General features: G+C 37.6%; 1 pseudogene; it reads right to left on the bottom strand.

The window, feature by feature from the left end:
- Positions 1-6286: 6286 nt before the first annotated feature.
- LOC102282398 (olfactory receptor 5M8-like) lies at positions 6287-7207 on the bottom strand (annotated as a pseudogene).
- Between the last annotated feature and the right edge of the window lie 713 nt (positions 7208-7920).

Here is a 7920-nt window from a genome sequence, read left to right as displayed (position 1 = left end):
TGGACTGCTATAGTAATTATAACATAAAGCAAATGACTTATAAACACCTGATATTTATTTATCACTGTTCTGAAAGCTGGAAGTCTAAGATTGGATTGGGTTCTGATGAGAGCATTCTTCCTGGTTCGTAGACAGCTGTCTTTTTGCTGTGCCCAGACATCACATGGGAGAAGGGAGTGCCCTGGGCTCTTTCATGAGGGCACTAATCCAGTTCATGGGCTTCCCTAGTAGCTCAGGAAGTAAAGAATATTCCTTCAATGCAGGAGTCCTGAGTTTGATCCTTGTGTCAGGAATTTTCCCTGGATGAGGAAATGGCAACACACTCCAGTATTCTTGCCTGGAGAACCACATGGACAAAGGAGCCTGCCGGGTTACAGTCCATGGGGTCACAGAGTCAGACATGACTAAGCATGCACAGGCACTAATTCAGTTCATGAGGGCAAAGCAAAGCCTTCATGGCCTAATGACTTCCCTAAAGCCCCCACATTCTAAATAGCAATGGTTCTTTTATTACTGAAAGTGTAGAGATCAAACTGACAACATTCATTGAATCATGGAGAAAGCAAAGGTGTTCCAAAAAACATTTAGTCTATGGAGAGTCTCCTTGCAATAATACTGGAGTGGGTTGCCATGTCTGCCTCCAAGGGATCTTCCTGACCTCGGGTCGATACAAGGTTGATCGACCAGTATCCTTTATATCTTTTATGTCTCCTGCATTGGCAGGCAGGTACTTTACCACTAGTGCTGCATGGGAAGTCCCATCACTTTGTGGCAAATAGAAGGGGGAAAAGTGGAAGGAGTGACATTTTATTTTGGGGGGCTTCAAAATCACTGTAGATGGTGACTGCAGTCATGAAACTCAAAGAGACTTGCTCCTTGGAAGGAAAGCTATGACAAATCTAGATAGTATATTAAAAAAACAGAGTTATTACTTTTCTGACAGAGGTTGGTAAAGTTAAAGCTATGTTTTTTGGTTTGTTTGCTTGTTTTGTTTTTGTTTGTTTGTTTGTTTGTTTTTGTAGTAGTCATGTATGGATACAAAGAACTGGACCATAAAGAAGGCTGAGCACCAAAGAACTGATACTTTCAAACTGTGATGCTGGAGAAGACTCTTGAGAGTCTTTGGACTGCAAGGAGATCAAATCAATCAATCCTAGAGGAAACCAAACTAGAATATTCATTGAAAGGACTGTTGCTAAAGCAGAAGCTCCAATACTTTGGCTACCCATCTCCTACTCAACGGACATGAATTTGTGCAAATTCCAGGAGATAGTGAAGGACAGGCAAGTCTGGTGTGCTGCTGTCCATGGGGTCACAAAGAATCAAAAATGACTGAGTGACTGAACAAAAACAGCATAGTATCTATTACGTGACTGTACTTAAATTTATGTATTCTTCCTATTTTTGAGAAATGTCTAGAGTGCTTCTTGATGTGGCTATTACAAAATATATTCTTGCTCCTGTCTCTATGTGAATATATCCATGCATTTCTGTTTGTTAGAATTTTTGATAGAATTGCTGATTTACAGAATACATATATATTCTGCTTAAACTGATACTGTCAAAGAATTTCACAAACTGATTATATGAATTACATTCCCATTAGAACTATATAAGTAGTTTTGTTCCATGGTCTCACCAATATTAATATTACAAGGTGTTTTTAAAAATTTTTGTATACTAGGTTTGTGTGTAGGTACAAATATTTTACAGTTCTTTTCCCTAATTACCATTGAATTTGAGGATATGTGACATGTTACTTGTCAAAGAATTGATTCTTTTAAGCTGTGGTGTTGGAAGACTCTTGAGAGCCCCTTGGACTGAAAGGAAATCCAACCAGTCCATCATAATGGAAATCATTCATTCATATTCAATGGAAATATTCATTGGAAGGCCTGATGCTGAAACTCCAGTACTTTAGCCATCTGATGCGAAGAACTGACTCATTTGAAAAGACCTTGATACTGGGAAAGATTGAAGGCAGGAGGAGAAGGGGACGACAGAGGATGAGATGGTTGGATGGCATCACCAACTCAATGGACATGAGTTTGAGTAAACTCTGGGAGTTGGTGATGGACAGAGAAGCCTGGCATCCATGGGGTCACAAAGAGTCAGACACAACTGAGCAACTTAACTGGAATGAACTGACATGTTACTTGGTTTCCTGAATATATCTTTGTTGAGAACCTGTTCATTATTTTTTTTTTTTTTTTCATTCTCTTGCATGAATTAATTGGGAAATATTCTGACATTCTGTAATGAAATAGACTTAAATCACATTAATATTTCCAGCTCTGCCACTTAATGCCTGTAATCTGTGGCAGTCATTTAATGGCTCTTTGTTTCAGGTTCTCCCAAGTACAAATCTGAGACAATAACATCACATGTCTCAGTTGTTCCAATGGCCATTGACATAACATCTGTAAATATCTGGGGGAAAAGATCTGTAAAATTTGTGCTGATTATTGTTTGGCATATAAGCAACACTATGCATGGATTGTTTATTAATCTACCTTTTAAAGTTTTTGCAAACTATACTCTATATTTGGTCTTTCACAAGTATCGCTTGTTATTCTAACACCCACACTAAGCTTAATAAACTCTGAAGTCATCCAATGTTTTTTCCTGTTTTAAAAATGCAGAAAAAAAAACCTTTTTGCTACCATCTCTTCCTCTCTCTTTATAATTTATTATTATTTTCAGTAAGTTAGTTCTGTCTTTTGAACTACCCAAATTTATATTGTTGTTCCATATGGTCTGTATTTATCCATATTTAGTCATAAGTTTGTTCTAATTTATGGATTTTTATTTCCTTGTGTCAAATGTTAATTTTTCAGTCATATCTGACTCTTTGTGACCCTATGGACTATAGCTTGCCAGGCTCTTCTGTCTATGGAATTCTCCAGGCAAGGATACTGGAGTGGGTTGCCATTTCCTTCTCCAGGGGATCTTTACAACCCAGGGATTGAACGTGGGTCTCTTGCATTTGAAGCAGATTCTTTGCCTTCTGAGCCACCAGGGAAGCCCTTGTTTACCCTGTATTCAGTCCTAATTGAAAAATTTCTTCACAAGTTCTAGTTGTCCATTTTGATCTTAATAGTCCCATGGCTTAAATGTTAACCTTTATTTATTTCAAACATTAAATGCATTTTAATAACTTTAAAATATTAAACATTTTTTACTTTTAAAATATTTTAATATTGTATTTAGTATTTTTATTTAAATATTAAATATTTAAATCCAATATCTGAAGTTGAGTATCCTTCTTTTTTTTTTCTTCTTCTATTTTTCTGTAAATTTACATGAACAAGGACTTTATCTATGGAAGTTCTTTCTTGTTTGAGTGGTTGATAATTCATTTATCTGGCCAATATTTATGTTTTTTCAGTCCCACAAGTCTTATTCTAAACTAGGAACACCTTAAATTCATTTCAAATGAATTTGACAGTTCGTGGAAGCACTGTAAATCTAAACCCAAAATGAATAAATGAATTGACTTTTTTTTTTAAAGGTTATTTTTAGTTTGTCCATTAGTCAAAGCCTAAGTAAATAACTTTGATTTTGTTGTTGCTGTTGTTATTGTTGACTCTATATCTCTGTAGAGGTTATAGACTTACAACAATCTTAATTTCATGAGAGATGTCTATTCTAGATCCTTGCTTTGTGTGAGCCTTATAACCAGCCTCTCATATTCCATCAGATGATTATAATTAAAGTCTAGGTTACCTTAAGGTGAACTGTTGGCCTCAACATATATAAAACACAAGTCTACACGACTGGAAGTGGTGGTGCTGAATTTGACTATCTCTCATCACTATGAGATTTGAATTGCAGTATCTTTGCCTCTAAACAGGTAAAATGATTTCAGTCCCATGGGGTTTCCATTGAAAATGAATAGTTTTTACTCTTAATATTCTGTGAAATAAAGTGAGATAAGGTAAAGGACTGTGTGTTTTGCAAAATGTTATTCAAATGTGAAGTATTATTATATGATATAATATATAATAAATTATGTTATTATATTATTATAACTGTGTTTTCTGCAATATGGGTTGATATAATAGTTTTAGACATGTGTATTATCAAGAGAGCTGAGCACCAAATAACTGATGCTTTTGAACTGTGGTGTTGGAGAAGACTCTTGAGAGTCCCTTAGACTGCAAGGAGATCCAACCAGTCCATCCTAAAGGAAATCAGTCCTGAAAAGTCATTGGAAGGACTGATGCTGAAGCTGAAACTCCAATACTTTGGCCACCTGATGCAAAGAACTGATTCATTTGAAAAGACCCTGATGCTGGGAAAAATTGAAGATGGGAGTAGAAGAGGCAACAGAGGATGGGATGGTTGGAGATCATTACCAACTTGATGGACATGAGTTTGAGTAAGCTCTGCAAGTTGGTGATGGACAGGGAAGCCTGGCGTGCTGCAGTCCATGGGGTCCCAAAGAGTCAGACATGACTGAGAGACTGAACTGAACTGATTGTCAAGTCATGTTTTATCTCTTTGTGTGTGTGTGTGTGTTAGTTGCTCAGCCATGTCCGACTTCTTTGCCATCCCATGGACTGTAGCTCACCAGGGTCCTCTGTCCGTGAAATTCTCCAGGCAAAAGGAGCAGGTGCCCGGACTGTCCGCCATCAATAAGAAATGAACCGGTAGACATTTACGGAGTTTACTGTGTGCCGCGAGTGTATTCTTCGGTTCTCTCTCTCTCTTTTTTTTTAAAATTTTGTTTTATTTTTAAACTTTGCAATATTGTGTTGGTTTTGCCAAATATCGAAATGAAGCCGCCACCGGTGTGCCTGTGTTCCCCACCCTGGGCCCTCCTCCCACCTCCCTCCCTATGCCCTCCCTCTGGGTCGTCCCAGTGCACCAGCCCCAGGCATCCAGGCATTGAACTTGAACTGGCAACTCATTTCATATATGATAAAAAGCTATCCAAATACTTTTTCTCTGTGACTTTTTGCTTCATTTTTACTAAGGTGAAAAATAAATCAGAAAAAAAAAAATATTGGAGTGTATTGCCATTTCCTTATCCAGAGTTCCTGTAGGAGAAATTAGAACTGGACGCCTGAAATCCAAGGGAGCTATGCATATCTACGTATATTTATTTACATAAACTTTTAGGTAACACACAATCAATTAATCTTGTTCCCCTCCCCCTTTCAAAAAAAAAAAAAAAGTCCTAAGGAGGGGAAAAAAAAAAAGGCCAGAGATAAATCACGGGAGAAAATTGTGATTTGCTGAGGACCATGTCTTTTGTGCTTCAGGCTAAAGAGAGTGTTAATGGAAGCAAGGTATAGAACTGAGCTGATGGGTAAGTGTAAATGAGTGAAACATACTGTTGACTGAATGAGATCGTGGAGACTCAGAAAAGGTCACAGCAAGATAAACTGCCATGGCTTGTTGATTATTTTGAATTGAATTTACTTGAGAAACACCTATCGAAAAATAATTAAAAATGCGTTCTAGCCCTAAACTTTCCCTCAAAGGTGGAAAATAAATCTCACCTGTGAGGGCAGCCTCCAAATACCAGAAAGATATAAATCATCCTTATCACCAGAGTTTGAGAATTCAAGTTAAAAAAAACTGTAAACCAACTGTGACTTTCATTAGATCACAAACCCAAGCATGAGTCCCTTTGTTTTGTAAAATCTTCACAAATAATTGTCTTTGTCTGGAACTGATAAATAATTTGCTTTTATCACTTTATATGTCTCTTTCTATGAGACCTCTGCACACATGATTTTTTTTTTTTAATAAACTTAATCATAGACCAGTCAAAAGAACTCAAGCAAGGTAAAGAGGGCATTTTCCCCTTTTTGAAAGTTCAAGTGTTCATTTCCAGTGGTAAGGAAGGCATGCTTATTTAGTAAAGTTGAGCAGAAATAATTTTTGAAAGTTATCACCTACATTTTATAGTAAATTACCCCATTAAGAGACAGTCTAAAACAATGACCAATTCCTTCCAAAAAGAAAATACTATTCTAGCATTAATATTTTTATTCTCCAAGATATAAATGAGCTTTTTCACTGAATTTGATTCCTCAGTGTATAAGTTCTTACTTTTAGGTCTGGGCAAGCAAAGCTTTCTTGGAGAAATCAAAATTCCTGTCTATTGACATGGATACTCAAATATATTTTAGCAAGATTTTCTCCATGGAAATTTCCCCCATCTCTTCAAGAAGTGGATATATATTTGGACAAATTATGGAACTAAGCAATAGGAGGAAGTCATTGTCTATAGAAGATAAAAAAGTCTTAAGAACATTAGCATTGAATTCATGTATTAATAGAAAGCAGTTTTTCTGCTGAACAATTCTTTAATCAAAGCTTCTTTCACATCCTTGTTCCTCAGACTGTATATCATGGGGTTCAACATGAGGATCACTGTGGTGTAAAACACAGCCACCATTTTCCCCTACTGCATGGACTTTTCTGAAGGGGGTCTAAGATACATGAAAAAAAGAGCTGTGTAGGAGACAGTGACAGCTGTCAGATGGGAGCCACAGGTAGAGAAAACTTTGCACCTGCCTTCTGTGGAATGAATCCTCAATGTGGCAGGAGAAATGTAGATGTAAGAAATGGGGATGATGAAGAGAGAACAAGTGAAGTTAAAACCAGCCACTACAAACATGGACAACTGTTTATTATAGGTGTCAGAACACGCCAGCTTAATCAGCGGTGGGTCAGCACACTAGAAGTGATTAATTTCATTGTGACCAGAGGAAGCTAGGTTGTAGGTTCACATAGTTTCCATTAGCCAGTGAGCACTCCATATACATAAGGCACTGTGATGAGGGACGTGCACACACTTAGACATTCTGCTGCTATAAAGCAGGGGGTTGCAAATGGCCATGTACCAATCAAAGGCCATGACAGCCAGGATGTGGATCCCTACATGGACCAAGGCAATAACACTGAACCGTGCAAGCTGTATAAGCAATCTCTCTGATAAGAAAATTCTCAACATCATTGGAGTCGCAATGGTAGAGAAACACAGATCCACAAAGGATAAGTGGCTCAGGAAAAAGTACATGGTGGTGTGGAGGCAGGCATTGACCCTGATTAGGACAATCTTGTCAAGATTTCCTGTCACTATGACCATAAAAATGGTGAAAAACAGCATAAATTAGAGAATCTGCAATTCCTGAGTACTAGTTAGTCGAAGAAGAATGAACTCAGTCACTGAGGTGAAGTTTCTTCTCATAATTTCCTCCATGATATATTGACTTTTACATTTATATTGGATTACAATAAAGTGGAAAAATTGAAATTGAGTTCAGTTCAGTCACTCAGTCATGTCCGACTCTTTGTGACCCCATGAATTGCAGCACACTAGGCCTCCCTGTTCATCACTAACTCCTGGAGTTTACTCATACTCATGTCCATCACGTCGGTGATGCTATCCAGCCATCTCATCCTCTGTCGTCCCCTTCTCCTCCTGTCCCCAATCCCTCCTAGCATCTGAGTCTTTTCCAATGAGTCAACTCTCCGCATGAGGTGGAAAAAGTACTGGAGTTTCAGCTTTAGCATCATTCTTTCCAATGAACACCCAGAACTGATCTCTTAGAATGGACTGGTTGGATCTCCTTTCAGGCCAAGGGACTCCCAAGAGTCTTCTTCAACACCACAGTTCAAAAGTATCAATTCTTTGGCGCTCAGCTTTCTTCACAGTCCAACTCTCACATACATACATGACCATTGGAAAAACCATATTACTATGTCACTAATGACTTTCTCAACAATTTTTTTTTCATTTTCTTTCTTTTCTATTACACTGTTTCAACTCTTGTTCATTCTCAGTAAGCACAATCTCAGTCTGGCACTGAAATCTGGTAGGATTCAAAGCATCTCTTTCATTTTTGACATGGTCCTCCTTTTTATTATTATTATTATTTCTCTATTTTTCATTTCCCTTCT

The sequence above is a fragment of the Bos mutus genome, chromosome 19 (assembly GCF_027580195.1).
Source record: "Bos mutus isolate GX-2022 chromosome 19, NWIPB_WYAK_1.1, whole genome shotgun sequence".
Classification (NCBI taxonomy): Eukaryota; Metazoa; Chordata; class Mammalia; order Artiodactyla; family Bovidae; genus Bos; species Bos mutus.
This window is presented reverse-complemented; position numbering and strand designations above follow the sequence as displayed.